This window comes from Aythya ferina (genome assembly GCF_964211825.1).
Source record: "Aythya ferina genome assembly, chromosome: 9".
NCBI classification, from domain to species: Eukaryota; Metazoa; Chordata; class Aves; order Anseriformes; family Anatidae; genus Aythya; species Aythya ferina.
In genome coordinates, this window is record NC_140305.1 from 2,007,138 (window position 1) to 2,031,918 (window position 24,781).

At 39.7% G+C, this 24,781-nt stretch overlaps 1 protein-coding gene across 1 annotated transcript in view; it reads left to right on the forward strand.

Moving 5' to 3' along the window:
• LOC311441537 (uncharacterized protein) overlaps positions 1-24,781 on the forward strand; it is a 340,215-nt gene that overhangs the window by 25,441 nt on the left and 289,993 nt on the right. Inside the window, exon 5 of the mRNA XM_084529789.1 lies at positions 1,439-1,537. The gene's annotated coding sequence lies outside the window, so the exon portion shown is untranslated. The remainder of the gene's footprint in view (positions 1-1,438; positions 1,538-24,781) is intronic.

Genomic DNA, 24,781 nt, shown 5'->3' on the forward strand with positions numbered 1-24,781 from the left:
CAAAATGAATTTTTAAACCATGAAACTAATCAGCAGAGTACACAACACATCTTGAGGACTGTTACATGCCCGGCTCTATTTTTATTCTGAAGTTATTTTCTAAAATAAACATGGGTTGAAAAGCAACCCTAAGGTGGCCAAGTAGGATGGAGTGGGACCTTTAGTGACCTCTTCTCTAGGAGAATCCCAGGAGGGCCTTTGGTAAGACCTGCACTCAGCAAGATGAAATTATGTCAATTCAAAGGAATGTTTTTGTCTCCCATTTACAGACACCACTTCTTTTCAGGTAATCTGTTCTAACTAGATTTCTTCTTACTGCTGTCAAAATGTGTTCTTATTTACTCCTATTATTTAATTATTTATGATTTATTTATTTCCTCTTTATAATTACCATTTTATGAAGACTTATTACTTACCCTGCTTTTCCTTTCACTATCTGGTCTGTTTCATCTCTCACTTAGGAGTGGAGTAGGGTCGCTTTTGAATATTTAGGTATGAAACTGTGAACTGCCTAACTTGCAGATGTTAGCTTTGAACTCATGCTCCTTGCTGCCTGGCACCCTTTCCAGCACTGTGTACGTGTGCAGGCAGCACTTTGCCAGAACATCAGAAAGCTGAGCTCTGTTATCTCCTCAGAAATAGTCCCTTATCTTCCAGGTGATAAATTTCATTACCTAGTCACTGACAGACATTGCAGTTAACTGCAGTTAACTGTCAGTTAACTGACAGACATTGCACAGACATGGTCTACAGCTCTAAAAATGCATGCTGTAGAGGCCTCAGAATGCTGCACAGCAGTAATTTCAAAATCTAAACTGATCTGAATCTGTTACCTTGCCAGACCTCATAGCTGCCTGGGAGGTAAAACACAAGGATTTCACATCTTTATTTGGGTTGGTTTGAACTTCATAGGATGAGTTTCATTGTTTACAGTGTGATAGGTGAACCCATGCTCAAATACACACAGACTGTTTAGAGAAAAACAAAATTCCTCCCGGGTAATTTAGAGTTGTAATGGGGGTAGATATGATATGTTTCACTTTTTTCAGACAAAACAAAAACAGCAACAAAAAACCTTCGACTGCACACATGCTTTTTGAGGTTCCAGGAATGGACTCTTGGCCAGGCTACCAGACTGATGGTGTACTGCTAGATTTTAAGGCAGTAATGATTTTGATTCATATTGTTTTTCTTCAGAGTGGTTAATGACAAGACTAAAATGCATCTTGCTGAAAGTTCAGGTGACTTTGCAAGATTGTTCAAGAGCACCATGTTCTGCTACCTTCATTCAAAAGTTTTTTGATCTCTTTCATGGGATACAGGTGATGCAGCGTTCTTGTGGTGAGATACATGTGTAAAAGTTGCCATTGGTGAATTATGATTAGCTGTTGAAATGGTAGTATTGCTACAGTGATCCACTACCGGTTTCTGTTTTCAGGTTACATCTAAGTGTGGTTTTACCCTCTATAAAGACGTACCTGCCAGACCTCCCCACCTTCCTGAAGAACTCTGTGTTCCCTGCTCTAATAGTGTATTAGTAAGTAAATAAATAAATAAAATGCCACACATTTTTTCCAAGAAAATTAGACCTTCCCTTGTTTTTCTTTGCCATGAAATCTAATTCATTCTGGATAACAAAAGTCAAGGATGCAAACGTGTGTCTGTCCATGCATTATAACGATTTTCTTTCTGAAAATAGAAATGTTTTATGTTCAGAGGTTATATTACAGGCATTTTTACTAGTGAATTCATAATAGCATTCACCTAACATTATGTTGTTCTAAATGATGATTAATTTTTTTAAATAGTGGAACTGATGGAAGTGGCTTTTGTTGAGGCTGCCTAAATATTTCTGTTCGGCAGTGCAGACTTAACACATGCTTAACTGGGAAACTTCCACCTCCTAAGCAGATTTGATTTTATTCTTGTATTATCAAAAGTAAGCTTGAAAAGTCTGAGTAAAACAAAATTAAAAAGAAAATTACACAAATAGGTATTTGACTATAATTTCAATGTACAGGTACATTTTTATGTTGTCAGAATATGCTTATCAGCAAAGATTTTCCCCTCAAGCATCTTTTAATAGTAAGACAGAGAATATGAATAGTTTTCATATATACTGCTGCTTTTTATTCCTATGAATAGGAACTACTGATGCTATGTACTGTCTGTCTAGTAATATGTTGACTGTTACATATGCCATGACTGTACTGTATGGTTTTCTTTTTGAAATTCTTTTCTTATTGATTTTAGTTCTCATCACAAATGATATAACATCTGTACTTGCCACAATAGAACTACTACATTTTAGGAGTTGAAAATAAATTGTTCAAAGATGTCAGATGTATTATTTCCTTCTAGATGCATCCTCATTTTTTCTGGATAATGCACAAATGGTACAGAAAGGCTGACTCTGCCCATTTAATAACCATTTTCATCCACTCCATGACCAGTTGAATGTTAAAGAAAAGAGAATGAATTATTAGGCAGAATTTTAAAGCTCCATGGGGATTGTTTATCATAAGACCCCAATACTGCCAAATTAGTGCTATGTGCATGAGAAGTGAGATAAATGCCAACAGTAGGCAGATACTTCTACTTAACATAAAACACCTGGAGGGAAAGTTGGGTTTAAAGTCCATTTAAAACCAAGGAGGGTCTTGTTATCAGTGTACCTTTCATACTTGTTAAGACACACGTTTGTCTTATGGTTTTTAGCAGTATGCATGTAATTGACTGTTAATGGTTAATCATTTTGAATTACAATAAATTTGCTTTGCTAAGACTAGATCTCTAGCTGGTCTGAATTGTCACAGCACTACTGCTCTTACATTCTTTCCACTTTTCTGAAACGTTGAGTATTTCTCTACTCCGATCTTCTTCTATTTTATTTTATTTTATTTTGGTGGTCTCATGTTAAGGAGAAATATATGTTTTGTGATAAGAATGTGGTTTTTTGGGTAAATATATGGTATAGCAAGTTGTAATGTCACTCTGAATGGAACATTTCTGGCCTGTATTTGCTCTTTATCTTGTTATAATGATGTCAGAGGCCCAATGTAAATATCCTTCTGTTCCGTCCAATGACCCATACTTTCATTTAGTGTAATTAGAAAATAATAACTTCTGTAAAACAGCCTGTCAGGGAGAAATAATAGGGCTGTTAGACATTTGGCAAAACTCCATTGCGTACTGCTGAGATACAATATTCCAGTTTTGCAGGACGTTTGTCAAGCTGGCTGGTTGCTGAAATGCGCTGGAAGGATCCTCCTGTCACCAGATAGCACCTGGCGGAGGGCTGGGAACAGTCAACTCTTCCCACTTTGAGCAAATCTGGGGCCAAAATTCCTTCAGGAAGGGCACAGAGCTTGGAGGACCATGTCAGGAACCAGTCGTGTTTATTTTCATATGGTCCTGTTTCTTTTTTCCCTACTGAGAAATTATGTTTTCATGGAACTGACTGAAAATCTGAAAATCAAATAGATTCTGTGGAGAAATAACTTGAAAAGACATTTGGATCTTTTTTTTATTATTATTATTTTTATTTTTTTTATTTTTATTTCTCTGAGGAAGTTTTTAAGTTTTTACTTCTTGCAGTACTTGAAGAAACATCAAAGTAGGCTTTAAAAATGGTTATTGAAAGAAGGTATGGACTTCTTGCATCTGTGTTGTGGTGCCTTTTGTGGCAGTCAGAACATGCATAGTGCTGGTGCCATGTGGCCATGTGTGTCACACACGAAGCCCCGCATGCTGAGGAATCCAACATTGCCTTCTGCTGTGTGTCCTTAAACCCAGTTCCACTAGGAATTGTAACTAGAAAATGGGAGGGAAAGGAAATCTTCTAGTTAAAAAGTTGATCAGAAGAAAGGCAACTGAAAGGAAAAAATAGTTTTAAGCAAAATCCGTTCATTTATTTATGCACAATTGACAAATGAATGGAAAAAATTTGAGTGATTTTTTTGTTTTTCATAAGATACTTACAAAAGTGTTTTCAAACTCTTCTTTCAATTAAAAAAGCTTTCCTAAGTAGGACAAGTCTTGACATTTCGGGAGAAAAAATTAAAAAATAAAACCTCTTTTATTTGTAGCATGTAGAACAGTAAGAGTTCTACTGCTTAAAAAAAAAAAAAAAAGCTCAGTGGTATGAGCCATATTTTGGTATGCACTCTCCTTTATTATTCTATTAAGCTCCTTTAAAGTACATTCCAGAATAGATTCACAGCTGAGGTGTGAGTCCCCTGTGCTCAGAACAGTGTGCAGGCAGCCGAGCAGTCCCAGAGCACTCGAAGCCCTTGGCGCAGTGGTGAACTGAGGGCAGCACCAGCCACAGGCTGCCAGCTGCCTTCTGGACTAACCCTGTGCCAGGTTGTCACCTAGAGTAAGTCAACATCACTATGCCTGATCATCAAGTTAATATTTCCCATTACATGTAGAAGATTAGATCTATGTGATTTCTTTTAATTATTCCAAAATTTCCAGCCAGTCTTAAAACTCAGATAATTTCTCTATCCAGTCTGCCCTCCATGCTGCAAACACTGCAATGAGAGCTCTCAACACCTCACAGCTCTGAACTTGGCCTTGTCTACTTGCTTAAAGGAGTCCAAATTGGGTTCCAGAATGTAAACTATGCTCAGTGCAGTTACTTTGAATATAAACACCAATTTCCAGAGTTTGATCAAAGATCTGTTGCTGTTATGTAGGATGTTATCTAGCAATCTGTAGAGTGTAATGCTCTGTAAATGTAATCTGTTGTCCAACTTTTGATCTTTTGTAAATTTTCAGTCTCTAGGAGTAAACCAGAGGTTTCTAGAGCTGTTGCCTAGCAGAAAAACTAGGCATATTTATGTCCTGCCTTCTTAAATGTCTCGAGTCTCCCTGATTTCTGGTTATCATCCTAATATCCCTTGTCATAACATTTTAAATTTCTGCTTCACTGCATGGCAAAAGAGAAGCAGCTCTTCAGGCCTGTACTGGTATTTCCATTTTATTATTTTTCCCTTCATATGTTGCTCTCATATTTTTGTAATCTTGTAAGTTTTGCTTCTTGAATGAGCACTTTCTTGCCCCCCCCCCCCCCCTTTTTTTTTTTTCTTTTTTTTCTCACTTGTCCTCATAGTTGGAGTCTGGCTCATTCATTACTGGTTTGAATCTTTGTCCATAGACTGACACTGCAGCAGGAGCAGTGATGGACAACCCTAGCTTCTGCCCCTAAGGCATGCCTGCATGGGCCTGTTTGGGGCTCAGAGCACGGGTCACATTTTCTCCCCAAGGATGAGACAGCTCCTGCAGTGTGGAGCTTCCTCCTCTTTGGCAAACATTATGCACAAGAATGTAACCCAGCAATGTCAGGCCCCAGAGACTTTGAAAACAGAGGGCTTAAGAGTTGAAGAAAAACATTGGGAAGTGTTGAAGTAGCAGCTGCTTCTTCCTTCATCCATCCTGCTTAGTTTTGCAGCTTCTGACTGTCTTTGTTGTTGTTTTTGTTGTTTGTTTGTTTTTTATTCCCCCCTCCTCTTTCTGTCAGTATATACAGATAATGTCATCCTTGGTGGTTGTGGTGTCAGTTTGGAGGGTTTTGGTTTGCTTTTGATTTGGTTTTAACTCTTGAGGGCTAAGTCACTCAACATTGAGGTGATAGGGGAAAGGGGAACTGCAAAACATTTTATTTTTTTTTCTTTCCCCATCAGATCATTCACTTTAGAGATATTAAGGTAAGAAAGTCAGAAGCTTTTCAGGAATGTTAGTGGTAAATCAGAGCCCTACATTTGCATTTCAGGGATTCAAGCAATGATAAGAGTTTCATTTACATTCTCATCCAAAATCTAGTAGAAATGAATGTTTCCCTTGCAGCTAATCAAGATGGGCATCTTTTGCAAATGTGATCTGGCTGACATGTTCCTAAAGTATTACAGTTCTGATTTTAATCTCTTTCACTTTGGTGATGTGAAAAAGTGAAGGTTTTAAGTCCATCAATTTTTGAGCTGCTCTGCGTTTCTGCATCCTGATTTTATTTTATATGTCCCATGGGGTTGCTAGCTGTTTTTGCTTCCGTTTCCCTTCAGTGATGACAAATCTTTATCTTGTTTTCTTTACATGTCTTACTTCTAATTTTGTTACTATTTAATGGAACAAAATCTGACTTACTCCATTTCCTGATTTTTTTTTTCCTGTGGTTTATTTTCTGTGGTATTTTGCTTTCATGATGTTGTTACCCCATCATGCCTTATTTCCTGGAGTGTTTTTGAATAATATACCTTATTTCCATGGTTAGGGCTACCTTCTCCTTGCTTAGTTACGAAGCCTGACTCATGCAAGCAGATTTTGCATTTGCCTCATAAATCTCAGTCAACTGTTTAAAGTTTAGTAACCTTTGGATATACAATGGAAGCTTTATGATCCATAAAAGTTCAGAACATGACATCTCTTAATACTTAAAGAGAGATTATGGTGTTTAGAAGATGGAAAAATGGTCAACTATATTTATTTGCAAGTGCTGTTGAAGAAGTCGTTAATTTTGAGAATGTGCTACGTATTTAACAGAAAAAAATGTTATGCATCAAGCTGTTTGTATTCTGCTGCATCTAAATGTAAATTGTACTATAAAGCCAAAGTTTTGAAAATTCATTTTGAAATCTTAATGATCTGAACCCCAGTCTTATGAGAATTGAAATAAAGTTTCTCAGGTGTTGCTTTTTTAAAAATATGACTGGTAATAGCAGACTGTTCAGATTGGACATAATATCCTTGTTCCATTTATTTTCCTCATAATCTGATGAATAACTTTGTGTTTTATGTTTGGCTATAGTCTGTCATGTGCGTATATGTGCATTTTATATATTATATATAAAATAATGTGAGACAATTCATGCTAGTATAATGCCAAAGGTATCATACATGTCCTACCTGGATACAACAATACAGTGGTATTGATAATGAATTCTGCTAGAATCTGAACTGAAGGGCCTTTGCCAAAATACTTGACATGACTTTCTCCTTGGAAGCAGGAGAAGATCAAATAAAAGTTAATTGCAAAGTTTGATAACACTAAGAACCATCAACCAAGCATTTTATCCTCTAGTAACTAAAAAATATTAAAACATTATTTTGTAGCTAAATTAAGATATTTCTAAATTTATATCTTTAGTGTTTTTGGAGGCTATGAGTAGAGTTTTTCACTTCCAAAGAAGAGTGTGTGTGTGGGTGAAACAGAAAACTGGGGTGCCTTAATTACAAAGTGAAATCCACATTTCTGTTGTGCAATTAAAGAAAGGTGCTCTCCGGTTTCAAATTTTTGTCTTTGAAAGACTTGAAATCTCAATATTAGCTTCTCTGGACTTTTTTGTACTTTTATTGGTGCGTTGGCTGCTTTTAAACAGAAGTGTGTGATGATATGGCCTGAGGACACTAGTCTGTGTGTGTTAAATGGGGTGATAAAGTGTCATAAGATGGTAGGAAAAGGGTGAACTTGGGTGAGGCTCTTCTGAGCTTGGGGCCCTGCAGGGAGGTTCCTTGTTTCCCCGACAAACATCCCCAACACCCCCACCTGGCAGGGGTGCAGGGGGCAGCATGTATGAGGTGGGGAATGAACAGCAGCAACGCGTGTTCTCACACTCTGTACATCTTTGACTTGCTCTAAGAAAAAAGGGTGGGGGAAGTCCACTTATTGTTCATAAAGGACCAGCTTTTGGGCTGTTCTGCAGCTCAGTGTGAAAGGATGGCTTCTCATGCAAATAGCCGGTCAATGTGTGAACCTATTGTCAGTGGCTGGATAATATTTGTTTGTGTTTCCAGGTGCTGATGCTCTCTTTTAGAATTAGCTATGAATTTGAGAACATGGGGAAAAAATATTCCCATTATTTACAATATTGAAGAAGGAGCGGTAAGAGTAGTACTTTTTCAGCTGTACTGCACACAATGCTGATAGTTTCTCTTTTACCAGAGAACTGGGAATTACATAAATGAGCCATAGGGTTACGTTTTAAGAACACTTGCCAGCACAAGGCTCATGAACTTCTGTACAATTAGTGCAAGTTTCAGGACAAAAGCGTGTTTGAATTCCCCATCAGGTGAAAATCCTCTTCACCCCTCTCTCTCTTTCTCAAAACACCAAAATGAAAAATACACCACACTAAACAAACAACAGCAACAACACCTGTGGAAACTTTAGGATTCGGTGGAAGAAATAGCAAAGTTCATTTATAATTTTTTGTTTGTTTTTCCTGTGTGATAGTGAGGTAAATGTAAAGTGGTAGTTTTATTTTTTCCTAGTGACGTAACCTTAAGTTATCTTCCTATCTTATTCTACGGGTTTGGTTATCAAATGTAAGACTGGTGTTGAGCTACATAATTTCTTTGGACTTCAATTTCATAATTTCTGATCTGATCACCAATAAACGTCTGCCACATAAATTTTATTTTGCTACTTGATTAACTAATCAATTTCTGAAAAACACTGGGAAGATACCTCAATAAAAGGAAATATTTGCAATGAGCACTATAGTAATAGTGGATGAGTTTTTGCTCAAATACTTTTTTTGTTTTGTTTTGTTTGTTTTTAGGCAAGATAATTTATGAACCTCACTGAGTGAAAAATGAACTAGATTAACCTGAAAGGATTTTCATATGAGATTTTTAGATATTCTGGTTTGAAATAGAATTAAAATGCCAGGAACAATGTATTTCATCCTGCATATTTCTACTAGCTGTAGTCAATGGCTTGGAATACATCAGACTGCTGTAGTAGTTCTGTGCTTCTGGACCAAGAGAAGTGTAACCTCTATGCACTAGCCAAAAAAAAAAAAAAAATTAAAAAAAAAGAGAGAAAAGGGCAAAAAGCAGGGTGTGGGGGGGATGTGATGCACAAGGGAGGTCTGTTTAGTCACTTACCCGTGATCACACCCACTTTCTTCTGGCCTGCAAGTAATCCCCTCTTCCTCCTCCCTCGGTTTTGGCTCCAAGGCAAGCTCATTGGAGCCAAGCTCCATATTTCATATGGATAACAAAGCACCATGTTGGACTGGTCTGTAACTACCCTTGCCCCATTTCTTAAGCTAAAAGTTTTAATAATGTGTGTGAAAGTGATGTTTTTGAAGCTGATTTCCTCCTTGTCCTTTATGAGAAAAGCCAGCGTTACTAAGAAATTAGTAGTCCTCATACAATGCAGTGTGTGGTTTGAATGCTGTCTTATTTCTGATTTCTTGCATATGTGATTACATTCAAAGACAAAAGCATAGACAGTGACTCTGACATGTATATCTAATGAAAGATAAAAGATGTATATGAATTGCATGGACTGTGACAAGATTTTACCAGATCATTCCATGCACAAATTATTGACAAGTTATTAAATGTTCCTGTTGACTTGAGGCCTGACATTCAAAGGGAAACAAATATGAGAAATTCTATATATCCTGATTATTTGACCCATAGACTTTGAAATGATTTGCCCAATTTTTGTTCAAAACCACACTCTTGAATAAGTAAGGAAATTTATGTTGTTGTGGCTTGGTTCATTTAAGATATTCAGAGTCATGGATTAATCATGACAAAAGAAAATTCTGCATAGGTGCAGATGATGCCATGTTAGCCTTTTGCTAAACTGATTCATGGGTCTGGTTTGTTGATGAAGAAACCTTTAAAGAGTGCTTTAAAATAGTAACAGAAAATGGAGGGAGGGGAAAAAAAGCTGGGGTTCTTTCTTGCTTCAGATTTTTAATTTAAAGAGTCTGTGCAGAGAGACACTTTGCACATTTATTACGTCTGGTAACTATAATGTAGTTTGGAGTTATGAAGCTTTCTGTATGCTTCCTATCATGTTAGAATGAAGTTCATCTTAATGTCTGCATCTGATAGGTAAATTTGTATTAAATGTGCTAATCAGAATTGGAGATGCATCTGTGTACAGAGGCACCTTTGAGTTCTCAGGTACTTACTTGTTTGCTTACCTCTGCTCACTGAAAACACTGGATGTGAGTGTTAAGTACATTTTAGGATTCTATCTAAAATGGCACTGAAAAACTTTGTCTATCAAATTGATGATGCTATGTTATAGCCATCCTTTGCATGGAGCCTGCCAGAACAGCCCCACCACACCCATCATATTCCTTAGAAAAATAAAGGAATCGCTTAGCTATTTGTTTCTATCCTGTTCTTTTAGGCTTTCAGAACAGCCAGATGGCTGAGCTGTGCAGAAGATAAATCATCTTGCACAAATGTGCTCCCCACAAAAATAAGCAAATGAATGATTAATTTAAAAATATTTATTGTGAAGGTCTTGCATTCTTTTCAAAAAATAAAAAATAAACTTGGTGGCATGTATATACTGCTGCTTGATCTCAGCTGCTTAAATTCAACATTTTTTTTTGATCTGTGTTTTCAATAATAAACACAGCTTCCCTTTCTGAAAACTTGCTGCACAGAAAAGCTTTTCACCAGTAGAATACATGAAAAATAGAAGAACGAAAGTTGTTAATACAGTATTTTCAGTGGAGTGAAGGAAAGAAGCTTTCAGGAAGGAGAGGCCTGGATTACTATGCATATATTTTTATGAATCTATCAAAATGAAAATAGTAAATAAAGTTAATATATAAAGCCCTTTGAAAGAAATCATTAGGGATTTAGAGTATCCTTTCAAAGAGGAATAAAAACCCTCTGTTAGGAATGGATTTCTGGAAGCTGATTTTCATTGAAAAAGAGTTTGCACCGTTGTGGTGTGGTGGGTTCCCTTTCTTTCTTTTTTTCTTTCTCTCTCTTTTTTTTTTTTTTTTTTTCCTTTTAAAACAGATGTGGTAAACTGTATACTGGTGCTTGTAAAACCATTGCAGGAAGTTTTACTAGCTGTGAATTATCGCCTCACTTCATCGTGTGATTAACACTTCTAACTGTAGACTAATTAAAATGCCACTCAGTTGTGTAAAGAAGCGAAATAGCATCTTTATTTAATTTGCCAGTGTGAAGGCTAAAGGATGGAGCATATCAGACACTCAAGGCCCCACACAACCGGAGCACGCGGCCTCCCCACAGCTTCACGCAGATGCTCGTAGTGGGAGCATGTCCCATTGGTGGGGGATTGGTGGGTGCTGAGCCACATCTTGGACTAAAAGGCAAGAAACAGGGGCCTGGGAAGCTGTAGAAGGATTTGCACCAACTTATGAGGCTTCAGTTGTGTACTTGTGCACGTGGTTGTTACATGCTGCTGTTTGGCAAAATGAAATGTTGCTAGTATTTTTACACTGGGCCAAATCTGTAGACTTTTGAAAATACCTTGGAGAAAAGGCCATGAGTAAAATAAATCTTCTTCTTTGTAGTGAATATTACTGTTATTTCAGAAAGAAACAAATATTTTGGTAACTTTATAACATTAACTGGACAAAAAGAATTTTTTCTTAACAGCTCTTTTTTTATCACCCCCGTCTCCCCTTCCCCCCCCCCCCCCGCATCTTCCTGATTTCCTGATACTGTTAGTCTACCATTTGTACTTAAAGAAAAGAGTTTTATAATAGGAAAAAAAATGGTATTGCCTTTCCATCCTTATTTTCAGTGATCATGTAAACTAAAAAAGTGCTGGCTTTTCTTATTTAATTATTTACACAAGTCCCATTGAGCAGCGTTGGACCCCAGTCATTAACAGTTTTTTATTGTTTGTTTTTTAAGCCAGACCCAGTGATGCTGGGCAGATTTTATTGCTGTTGAGAGATTCAATGTTCTCTGTTATTCTTAGCCTCTGACTGTTACTAAAGCTGAATATTGCCCACAGTTGTTTATCTTTTTATGCTTTGAGTTGTGAAGTCTGCTTTGCCTCTAGGATACCAGCTAAATTTATGGGACTTGTGTCTTTGTGCGAATGTTCTGGTCTTGAGGACCATTGTGAAATGTCTCTTTAACATTGTTGCTGTGGTTTCTATTAGGGTGAAAACTGTTCCATTTAATGCTATTAAGTATTGTGCTTTCTTAGTATTATGCTGGAAACAGGACCCTCTTGGATGAGCAAGAACACAGATTTGGTAGAATGTAGACTTGCCCTTTCTGTGGGTGCTCCATAGCACTGAAATGTTCCCCCTGAAGTTTGTTGCATACACAGCTATGAATATCTTGCAAAAGAATACTTGATACAGGAAAAGTAGTAAGGTAGATTTTATTATGATTTCTTAATTGGATTAGATAAAAAAGAACATGACTTGGCAGAAGAGCTGCCTTCTGAAACAAGGGTATCTATCAATTTTGTGATTCATCCACACACCCTCCTCCATAAATGCCAAGGAGCTGCATTTTTCAGTGTCCTCATCTTGAAGTTACACAAGTCACTGTGATCAGCTCTCATTAATCTTTAAACTTTCTGTCTTTTGAGTAATGTTTATGACTCAAAAAACAAAATAACAAATTCCATATGCCTGTTTTACATTTCCAAATGACAGGAGAGTGGTCCAGTATTAGGAGTAGGTTATTTATGTCAGACAGGACTTATTAATGATATTATCAATCTTATTTAAATTTTGTAAATGCGTCAAAATGGCCATATAGAAACAGCCCAATGTCTCCCTAGTGTTAGCATGCAGCATCTGACTGTGGCCAGAAGAGGAGTCATTGTAAAAGGATGCAAGAACATAACTAGTGTATGGTAACTGCCAGCTTCTGGCAATCTGATTTGGATGCTTCATTACTAAATTAAGCAATGAGACTGTTCCCACACATGTAGCTCAGGGCACCACTTTAACAGTTGCCATCAATCATAGAGTGCCGTAATTCAACAGATTTTTATCTGAGAAAAATATTGACAAAGAAAGACGTAGGTAGATAATGTGTGTATAATCAGGTATAAGACTGAACAACCTGCACTTTTATCCATTACTATCATTATCAGAAGAGTCAGGTAGAAATTTGTACAGGACTGACTGTTTATGTTGAGTGGGTTTGATATTAAATGTCCCTTTTTTGTTGCAAGAAGCACGGCCGAAAGCACGACAGACACCAGTATGGTCAGATCATGCTCCATTTTATTGCCCGAATTGCCTAAATTTTATAGTGAACTTAACAGGGGCGGATAGTGTCTCGCACAAGATTATTGGTCAAAAACACTCAGACAAACAACTACAAGAAAACAACCCCCTTGTGATTAGCAGTCACGTAGACCTTGTCCTTGAAGCTGGTAACAATATTTTTTTAAATTCCTCAATTGGGCGATGTGGGAACACTGTCATGGGAACTTCTCATAGTTGCCCTGGTAGCTTGGTTTGCTCAGCTGCAGCAATCCATGGGATTTTTGCTGTTTCAAAAAATCCTTCAACACCTTTTTGGTCCTATTTTTGTTAGGTAGTCCTTGTTTCAGAACTTATGGTCATCCCTGACTTTCTTGGAAAGCTGCATATTTGTGCCAAAGTTGTAACACAAAATCAGCTAGTACTTAAACAAATGAGGTGAGGCAAATGAGAAAAGTAACACAGGAAGGGTAAGACTCTGATTTCAATCTGAATTTCATGAATGGTTATTCTGAAAATATCTCTGTCCTTGAGGAAACTGAAGATTTGAGTATTTCACTTATGGAAGTGTATTTTGATATTTTCCTTTATTTAGCTCTTCAAATATATCACTTTGCCTCTGTGAGTAAATGATGGAAATTACTAATTTACATTATAATTAAAAATAATATGAAACGTAAACCTAAAGTACACTCAAACTCGATGGGGATTACTGGACTCTGCTGTGCTAGAAAAATAGAGAAAGCTGTGCTGTTGGTATGTAGGTGAAGTGGTTGTTTAATTGCACTGTGATAATGGATGGTTACTATAGCTCGTAGCTCTATACGACAACATTGTTTTTTGCAGTGTCATAAAAAACTGTTTCTAGTTTAACTGAAGTTTGCACCCTCTGAGCATTTATACTCTTAGATTAAACCAAATAATATATTTTTGACTATTAACTACCACAATATAAATAGTAGCTCCCGGAGTACTTTACTGGAAAAGAGGCAATATTTTTCAATTCTTTAAACAGTCTAGAAAGAGAGCCCCATTTCTGTGATAAGCCAGTGCAAGCTATAAACAGCTATTTTTCTGTATATAGTCACCTTAGTAAAGTATTGCTCTGCGTGAGACTTCAAAGGTCTCTGAGCTCTTATCTTACATTTGTATAGCAGTGCAATGTCACAGAGAGCCCTGGGAGCTAGGTTGCCTGAGAAGATTGGTGGGAATTTGTTACTGCCTTTTACTGAAGACAAAGGGTTAGTGACTAGGAGGAAGCATTTCCTTAGGGAGGCAGATAATTTCCATCACCTGTGGACTGCAACTTTTTCCCTAGTGTTTAGTTTGGATAGATGCTCTTGTAAGAAGTACATCCATACACTGGCAGTTAGCCAGAAGACAGCAGGTTGTTTAGAAGGGAACATTGTGTTTTCAGTCTTACTGGATGGAAAACCTCTATCCCTAAGGTTACACCGAAACCAACAGGGTCTTCAGAAAGGCATTTTGGCACACTTTTGCATCATCGTTGCTCTTTTCTTCCAAAAGAAAGGCAAATCTGACAAAATTAGCTCTGACATTTAAGAGTTCCAGAGCATTTTTTTGTCAGGTTGATTGAACATAACTGAGGTATAAGAAGTGAGATGCTGTTTCACCTCTTTTTAATAAAACACACCAATCTTAGCTGTTGTATGTGGAAAAGGGCTGACTTTCTACTTGTTGAATGCTACAAAAGGAAAAATGGGTAAGGAGAGAACCATTCATCTTTAAAGATGAAATAAGGGAGAAAAGGAAGAAAGCAAACTTTGGAAGTACTTAAGTTCTTAGAGAATTGAACCATGAGCTTTTATTTTAAACATGAATATGATTTGTGAAGAGAATCTTGAGTATTTCCTTCCCTTTTCATAGAATCATAGAATATCCTGAGTTGGAAGGGACCCTTAAGGATCATCAAGTCCAACTCTTGACACCGCACAGGTCTACCCAAAAGTTCAGACTATGTGACTAAGTGCACAGTCCAATCTCTTCTTAAATTCAGACAGGCTCGGTGCAGTGACCACTTCCCTGGGGAGCCTGTTCCAGTGTGCAACCACCCTCTCTGTGAAGAACCCCCTCCTGATGTCAAGCCTAAATTTCCCCTGCCTCAGCTTAACCCCGTTCCTGCGGGTCCTGTCACTGGTGTTAATGGAGAAAAGGTCTCCTGCCTCTCGACACCCCCTTATGAGGAAGTTGTAGACTGTGATGAGGTCTCCCCTCAGCCTCCTCTTCTCCAGGCTGAACAGGCCCAGTGACCTCAGCTGCTACTCATCAGTCTTCCCCTCTAGGTCCTTCACCATCTTCGTAGCCCTCCTCTGGAGGCTCTCCAACAGTTTAATGTCCTTTTTGTATTGTGGTGCCCAGAACTGCACACAGTACTTGAGGTGAGGCTACACCAGCGTAGAGTGGGACAATCACCTCCCTCGGCCAACCATCAATGCCGTGCTTGATGCACCCCAGGATACGGTTGGCCTTCTTGGCTGCCAGGGCACACTGCTGGCTCCTATTCAACTTGCTGTCAACCACAGACCCCAGATCCCTCTCTGCAGGGCTGCAATCCAGCGTTTCGTCGCCCAGTCTGTATGTACGGCCAGGGTTGCCCCACCCCAGGTGCAGGAGCCAGCACTTGCTCTTGTTAAACTTCATGTGGTTGGTGATCACCCAGCTATCTAATCTGTCCAGATCTCTCTGCAAGGCCTTTCCACCTTCATCCGAGTCTACAACTCCTTCAAGTTTGGTGTCATCGGCAGATTTGCTCAAAACACCCTCTAGTCCTACATCCAGATCATTTATAAAAATATGGAAGAGGACTGGCTCTAAAATGGAGCCTTGAGGGACCCCACTAGTGACCATCCACCAGCCAGATGTGGCCCCATTTTACCACAACCCTTTGAGCCCTGTCCGTCAGCCAATTGCTCACCCATCATATGATGTTTTTGTTAAGTTGTATGCTGGACATTTTGCCCAGTAGGATCCTGTGGGAAACCATGCCAAAAGCTTTGCTGAAGTCCAAAAACATCACATCAGCTGGTTTCCCTTGATCGACTAGATGGGTGATCTTATCATAAAAGGAAATCAAATTTGTTAGGCAGGACCTACCCCTCATGAACCCATGTTGGCTGGGACCAGTGACTGCTTTGTCCCCCAGGTGCGCCTCAATAACTTCAAGAATCATCTTCTCCGTGATTTTACCAGGTGCTGATGTGAGACTGACAGGCCTGTAATTGTTGGGGTCTTCTTTCTTACCCTTCTTGAAAATTGGCACAACATTTGATAGCTTCCAGTCTACTGGGACCTCTCCAGATTCCCAAAACCTTTGAAAATAATCGAGAGAGGTCCTGCGATGACGTCAGCCAGCCCTTTAAGCACCCTGGGATGGATCCCAGCTGGACCCATAGACTTGTATGGATCCAGATGGAGCAGCAAATCCCGCACACGTTCAGGGTCGGTTGGGAGTTTGTTATTCCCATTGTCATGGTCTTCCAGCTCAGGGCACCCTAGGTCCCAAAGCCCATCGTCAGTGTTAAAGACAGAGGCAAAGAAGGCATTAAATGTCTCTGCTTTGCCTATGCCATTGTATGTGAGAAGACCTTCCCCATCAAGTAGCAGGCCTATGTTTTCTTTGGTTCTCCATTTTCCGTTCACGTATCTAAAAAAAACTTTCTTATTATCTCCCAAAGACATGGCCAGCTTCAACTCTAGTTGAATTTTCTCCCTACATGAATTTTCTCCCTACAAACATGAACAGCATTCCTGTATTCCTTTCATGTTGCCTGACCATCCTTCCAGCAGCAGTACACTTTCTTTTTTTGCCTAAACTCCAGTGGAAGATCCCTGGTCAGCCGGGCTGGTCTTCTGCCCTGCCTGCATGACTTTCAATATTTTGGAATCACCTGATCTTGTGCTTTTAGGAGGCAGTGCTTAAAGACTGACCAGCACTGATGGACACCAATGCCTTCAAAAGCAGTTTCCCAGGAGACTTTGCTGACTAGTTCACTGAGCAGCCTGAAGTCTGCTTTCCCTATATCCAGGGCTGAAGTTTTGGCGGCAGTCTTCCTTTTGTCACCATAAATTCTAAACTCAACCACATCATGGTCACTATGACCGAGATGGCCGCCAATTGCCATGTCTCCCAGAAGACCCTCTTTGTTCTCCAGCAACAGATCTAGGAGGGCACCTTTCCTAGTCGGCTTCCTTAGCACCTGCACCAAGAAGTTATCATCTAGGTGCTTTAGGAACCTCCTGGACTTGCTCGTGTCAGCTGTGTGGTGATCCCAGTTGATGTCTGGCAAGTTGAAATCCCCCATAAGGACAAGGGGAGTTGATCTCAAGGCATCTCTTAGTTCTGCAAAGAATAATTCATTGGCGTTGTTGTCCTGGCCAGGTGGTCTGTAATGGACTCCCATAACGACATCCCCTTTATTTGTTCATGCCTTAATCCTTATGCAGAGGCTCTCAACTTTGCCATTGCCAACTTGAATTTCCACACAGTCCAGCCCATGCTTCATATACATGTACATCACCACCCTGCCTACCCTGCCTGTCCCTCCTGAAGAGCCTGTAACAATCTATTGCAGCACACCAGCCACAGGACTCATTCCACCAGGTTTCGCTTATGCCAATGATGTCGTAGCTGTGGGACTGGCCCAAGACTTCTAGCTCATCTATTTTATTCCTCATACTGCATGTGTTTGTGTAGAAGCACTTCAAATGTGCCTCCCTACATGCAGCACCTTGTGGAGCTGACCAAAGGACCTCACTAGCACACAGTCCCTCTGATTCTAGTGCACCATCCCTTAGCTCATCGCCGGAGTGCCTGGTTTTATCCTCTTCCCCCTTCAGCTCTAGTTTAAAGCCCTATCTATCAGCCCTGCCAACTCCTGAGCCAAAATCCTTACCCTTCTCTGAGAGAGGTGCATCCCATCTGGTGCTAGCAGGCCTGGTGTCACGTAGACCTTCCCATGATCAAAGAACCCAAAGTTCTGCCGGTTGCATCAGTCCTGAAGCCATGTGTTAATGTGGTGAGCCCGCTTGTCAGCATCGATCCCCCCTATTGGAAAGATAGAGGCAAACACAACCTGTGCCCCTGATCCTTTAAGTAGTCACCCCAAAGCCTTTTTCAAAAGTCCTTTTTGATTGCTCTGACTTCTCGTTGCTACCTCATTATTACCAGCCTGAAAGACCAGTAGCAGGTAGTAGTCGGTGGGCTGTACCAGGCGCTTGACTTTCTTAGCGAAGTTTTCTGCCTGGTTGATACCATGGCCAGGTTCCTCACAAGCAGGCTACCGGTACGGAAGGGAAAGACCCCTGCAAGAGAGCAGCAAGGGGCCCTGCCTACAGAAATTGCTGCTTTCACCTCGCGCTCCCCAGGGGCTGCTTTTGAATGGCCGGGGAGGGGGTGCTGCTGGCTGCGCCTACACCTTGTCAGCCACCCTTGTGAGGGCTGCCGGGCCCTGGCAGCTCCCTCAGCTGCCTCAAGTGGCCTCGATGCTGAAAAAAAGCCCTGCCTATTGCTATTCCCTGCTCTGCTGCAGAACGTGTCTGCCCCAGAGCTGTTTGCCTCAGCAATTATTTCAATTAATCTATGAGAATATGTAGTGCCTTTAAGCCATAGTGTGGCTAAGAAATGCTGAAATGTTTATACTTCAGCAAGAGAGACGAAGAAGAGAGGCCAAACTTAGTTGGTTTAAGTGGTACTGCAACCTGAGGTAGCAATGCACAACATTGTGTTGTCTGCTTGGAGATGCTTATGACAGTGAATTGCCAGGGAAGAAAACAAGTCCTTCAGCAGCAGCTGCTGAGTCTAATGTCTGTTTTTATGTTAACGAGGAAAAAAGTTCTCATTTCCACAGCAAAATCAAGCATTATTGTAGGAAGTATAAAAGCCTCCAAGGTGACTTAAGGACAAATAAAGTGAAGGAGGGAGAGCCATCAAAGGGTTCTTTACTCTCACGGGAGGAAACAGGTTTTTGTATGATCGTCCTTATTTCATTTTCCTCGTGTTACTTGTATTGATGCAAAGTTCTTTTAACGAAGAATGTTGTCGACGGAAGGAAGACACAGACGCTCAATATGAGTGAACAGTGAACTTTAATGGATAGCTCAGTCGCCTTTTATCTAGTTCGAACATAATCAACTCATACATATTGCAAAAACTAAGCTCAGGATTGGCTAACATTTCCCGCTCTTTTCAGTTTGTTCCTCCTTCTTTTAGCCACCGTCCCGCCTTAGGGACTTTCCCCATCGCTCAAGGGCATCGTGTCCTTGATCCTGATTGGCTCTCAGCCAGCTGCGTACGTGCCAGACTCCTGTGAGTTGAGTACGGTACTTCACTAGCCCATTGCCTTTTAACTGCCCAACATCCACATGTCCTATTTCACTTAACCATTCCTCCACAATTCCCCCGTTTTTATTTTGCGCTACAAATACCTTCTGTGAGTTGCTCTAGTTTCTAAGTTAGGCAGTGCAGTTAAAGATTATACGTGCAGTAACTATAATCAATATAATTATAAGTAGAAAGCGAAGTCCCTCTTTAACTAAGAAAACCCATCCACCCATGTTCCCAAAAACAGATTTAAGCCAACCTTCAAACCAACTATCTTGTACTACAATTTTTTGCATATGATCCCTTAACCATTTCAACTGGTCGTGAATTGACTAACCATGGTCGGAAAGATAAAAGCAACACATTCCTTCTACATCTTCACACCCATGTCCCTGAGCCAGCAGTAAGAAATCAATAGCGGCCCTATTTTGCAATACAGCATGTCTTAGACTCTCCATATATTGTGACATTTCAGAAAGAACTTGTGTTGTTACATTTGATTGTTTAACAGCCCAACAAGCAAGCTTATTAATGTTAGTCAAAGCGTGTGCAGTTCCCACACCAGGCACCAAAGAAGCAAAGAATCTTTCTGCTGGACCCCACAATTCTACATCATCATTACAGTCAGAACCCAAAGTTTTTAGTTCTCGTTTAATTCTTCTGCTCCTTGTCGAGTTCTGCCATGAGTGTAAATCTGGAGCGAAAAATGTGAGTCGCCCTAGGTAACACGGTCCTCCAAAAGCATTGGCTGGTACTCCTTGCCATGCACGGTCTCCACAGATCAAAAACATGCCAGAGAGAAGCACCACAGTCGCCGCTGCTTCCATGGTTACGTCAGACAGGCTGCAGGGTCCTGATGTCCGTCCCTCTGCTCTGTGCCGACTCGCCACACGGTGAGCTCCAAGCGCAGCGCTGCTCGTGGCGGTGACTGAGGGGGGTGGGGAGGCTCCCATTGCCCCGTAGCCCCGAGGCAGCGTTACCATTCTCTCTGAAGGCGGCAGTGGGCAATGCCCAGCTCCAGCACTTCCCGGCAATCCCAGTCGCTCTGTAGCGGCAGCAGCGACTCTCTGCTCAGCCTGATGTGTAGCTAAAGCGCTAGTGACTGTTCTCCAAGGCTTCAATAAATTTTTTAGCAGACTTAATATCATTAATAACATCATCAAACAATTTATCTCCAAATTTACGCCACTCTGTTTGTTCAAAAAACTGTATCAGGATTTGTAAAACAACCCTGCGCTACTGCATATGCTAATAACCCTGGCAAATCTTTTTCTACAATCTATATCTAAAATACTCCGCTTTTCTAAAAAGCATCTGAGCAAATTATACGCCGCTTGTCTTTCATACCTTTATATATACAGTTGCAGCCTTTGCAAAGACCTCGGCGGCGCTTTTCCGGCGGGACCCTTTATAGGCTCATCCCGAGTGCGGGGACTCCCTTCCACCTTCCGAGCTGCGGGTGCGGGGACTCCAAGTTTTCGTCCCTTTCACCTTTCAGACCTCGGCGACGCGTGACCGGCGGGATCCTCTCCCGGGTGCGGGGACTCCACGTCCCTTTCACCTTCCCGACGCGTGTGCGGGGATTCTTGTCCCTTCCACCTCCTGGGCTGCGTTGCAGGACCGGATCCTCCCTTATTCCGTCGAACACGTGGCCCAGGATCACTGCCAGCAGTGTCCAAATCCCGTTCAGACCTGTCCCTGTTCGGGCACCAATTTGTTGTCGACGGAAGGAAGACACAGACGCTCAATATGAGTGAACAGTGAACTTCAACTTTAATGGATAGCTCAGTCGCCTTTTATCTAGTTCGAACATAATCAACTCATACATATTGCAAAAACTAAGCTCAGGATTGGCTAACAGAAGAAGATGTTGAAAGATTCTGAATATCAAATTGAATCTGAATTTTCAGTAATGTGATAGAAACCTTACAACTACCTTAATCCCTTGATTGGATGGCTGAAAAAGTTGTACTTCCTCAAAGTTAAACAACAGGAACCACTTACACATTGATTCTTTATTTCATCTCATCTGATCACCCACAATATGAAATGACTTCAGCATGTAATAACTGGAACAACAGGAAGAAACAAGGTATGAGGCTCACATCTAAAATTTTAAGAATAAGTAGCTATGCTTAACATTCTGGAGCGTTCTTGAGTTGTCATAGCTAGAACATGCCTTTACCAGAATTGCAGTGAAACACATAATTTCCGTAAGTATGGTGTATAGTTGCAGGTCTCAGTATAGACTCCTAGTCTCAATATCTTTACACTGGGGTTATTGATGGGCTGAAGTTGCTATGAAGTCTTAAAATGTTTATTTTCTTGTTGGTACTGTTTCTGTAATTTAATATGTAGTTGTCACTTTAGTAACATCACTGTGTACTTGCTTAACAGTGTTCATATGCTTTTTTTTTTTTTTTTTTTTTTTATCTTCAGGTTACAATTTGTGAGTACTTTATATCTTAGGAAATCAGATTAGTCTAATTTGAAAGATAATTTCTTTCTGAGAAATAGAAACAGACTCAAATCCAGCATTGTGGAACACATGGGTTTGTGCTCTCGGTCACTTTAATGGATCACTTTGTGGAAGCTGCATTTAGCCTGCACTCTTCTCAAGAGATTTAGTTTCCAAAATGTCTGTATCAACATGAGGAGACATTAAGCTAAATCATGGAGTTATTTTAAAGCTAAATTCCCCATTAACAAGGTTTTTCATTATTTGCTTTTACAGTTAGCACTTTGCTCTCAGTAAATGTATGTGTACATTTTTGCAAGAAGGCTTTCAGAATTGTTTTATATAGCATTATTCCTGTTGTCTAACAATAATTATTCACAGTCCTCTATCACAAGTCACCAGTCAAGTAAAAGAGTTCCAAAGTGTTCCTTCACTTTAAAGAATTGTGTTTGCATATTCTTATTTATCTTATTTTAAGTAGTTTTAGCTTTGGATTCATCAGATTTATATAAATGTAGTGGGAATGCATGTTTTTGAAAAGCCGGTTGACAGGCCTGTTACTTTTGCCAAAACCGCTTTCAGAGTTATATGCTCTGGAGACATAAATGATTATCACAAATAGTTAGTAAGAAACAGTTCATTATTTGTATTAATTTTAAGTCTCTCAGAATTTGGAGCAGTGGAGCGCAGTAAATGTATAGGCTGAATAATGTTACCAATATTACACATGATTTTTGCAGGCACTGCAAGTTGTCTTATGGTAAACCTTCTGAAATGCAAAACATATTTAAATTATTGTCATGGTGAATTCTGCCCTTGAATGACTTAATATAATAAACATTTTAAAAATCTACTAATAAATGTGAAAGGCAGCAGTTGTGCCATGAAATGATTTTAGATATATTTAAAATACTTGGTTAGCAAATGACTTGATAAGAATTTGGTATTTCACATGGAGTTTCTCTTGGAAGTATTAGTTGCTTTTGAGAGTGCCAGCAGAGAAATTAAATGTCTGCACTACATGGAGTAAAAAATTTTTGGTGTGGAAGGAAATGTTACTGGATTACTTCTCTTATGAAAAGAATTTGGACCTAGCATTAAAACTCTGAGGAAAAATATATACTTGGGGTATAGAACTGGTAATTAATGGTTGCCTGTAACACAGACTGTTCAATCTGTGTAATCATAGCAAATCAGACAGAAACACTATTATCAGCTGTTAAATGCTATTGTACTACTACTTGATTTCTTTGTTTCCACTTGAGGTGAGATGTGACACCTTAATTGAATGCATCTTGAGGTTGGTGTCAAATCATAATGCATATACAAGGGTGTCTTCCTCTCACCACATCTTGGAGAACATTTTTAAAGTAGCTGACACCATCTTCATGATTGAAAAACACGCAGTCCCTGTGCCATTCGATGTGTGAACCAACGTTAGTGAGTTACAGGTTAAGGTCACTGGTGATCAATGCCCCTATGACACCATCATTGTTTAGACTTGTCCTCTGGGTTTGTTAGCAGCTTTTGGTATTACTGAATGCCAAATATTCATGGTTATATGGATGTGAAGATGGATCCTCATGAGGAGAAATGAGGTGAGTCCTTCATAGGCTCTTGAGGATGCTTGTGGCCTGTGTATTACTAAAGGACTATGTTATACACAGTCCCCTTGCCTTTCATCCTGGTTAGTCTGTGAGACAGCAAAGGCAAGGGATAGAAGGAGAAGGAACTTGGGCTGTGGTGTTGCAAGTGATGAAAAATAGTACAGATGTGCAGAAGTCACCTTATCTCAAGGACACTGCACGTAAGGGGCTCAAATTTGATCCACAGATGATGATAGAGATTGGTATACTGGGTTAATATGATATAGATGCATACTATATATGCAATTATCATTTCTATCTTCAGTAGGAAAATATATTTTCCCTCTTTACATCTGTTGGCAATAATAAATATTACACTATCATTCAAGTCATGATTTTTATGTTAAGACTACCCACAAAATAGACTCCAAACTGACACTTTTTTTTTTTTTTTTTTTTGTGTGTGTGTGTGTGAAGCACATTTATTGTGAAAGCTCATGTGAACATTTGCAATTGCTGTCTTGCAATGTGTTAACTTCTTCCTTGAGGATGTTTGCCAAATTGCATGCTATATGTTATTTTAGTCTACTACTGGATTTACCCATAATATCAAAATCCTTATGTATTTAAATTATAACATCTAATAACTTTCAGGATCTTAATGTTTGCAGTGGTCAATTGCCATTGTAATAGTATTGAGCAGGATGACAACGTGAGGGTTTGCCTCTGGGATACACTGTGGTCTATTAGGTCAGAGCTGAAGGCTAGCTCCTGTTAGGAACTCATCTTCTCTGTAGAAAGCTTGAAGTCTAACCTGCTTACATGAATGTTTAATATGCAGAGAAAGAGTCAGGAGTGTGTGTTGAGCAAGGGATAAATTCATGACAGGATAAACTTCAGAGAGCTAATTTCTTCCATCAATAATCAGAACAAACGTTAGAGAAAAGGGAACCTCTTCACCTTCCTTAAGGCAGTTGGAAAAGAGATACTTATTCAATATCTGCCAAAAAAAAAAAATAAAAGTGTACAAAAAAAGAGCTTTTTGTATTATTTTCTTCTTTTAACCAGTTCTTCAAAAACAGATAAGGACAAAAAGGAATTGAAATTGAAGTATGTCAGTACAGTAATCATCCAGAAATGAAAGAAAACCACATGTCTAGGTAGAAATATTCTTTGTAAGCTAATGATGAAAATCAAGGAATGGCCAGAGGAAATGCTGAAAGGATATGGGCCAAACCATATCACCATGGGTCTGGGTGTTGTTAGCAGTAAATAAAGATGAATATATGCATCCATCTGTCAGCTTCTTTCCATGTTTTGGGGGGGGGAAGGGGGGGAAGTCTCACAGCAGCAGCTCCCAACTGCCAGTATTACATGGCAAAATCCTCTGAAATTACAGGAAAACCATATGTTGGTTGTGCTA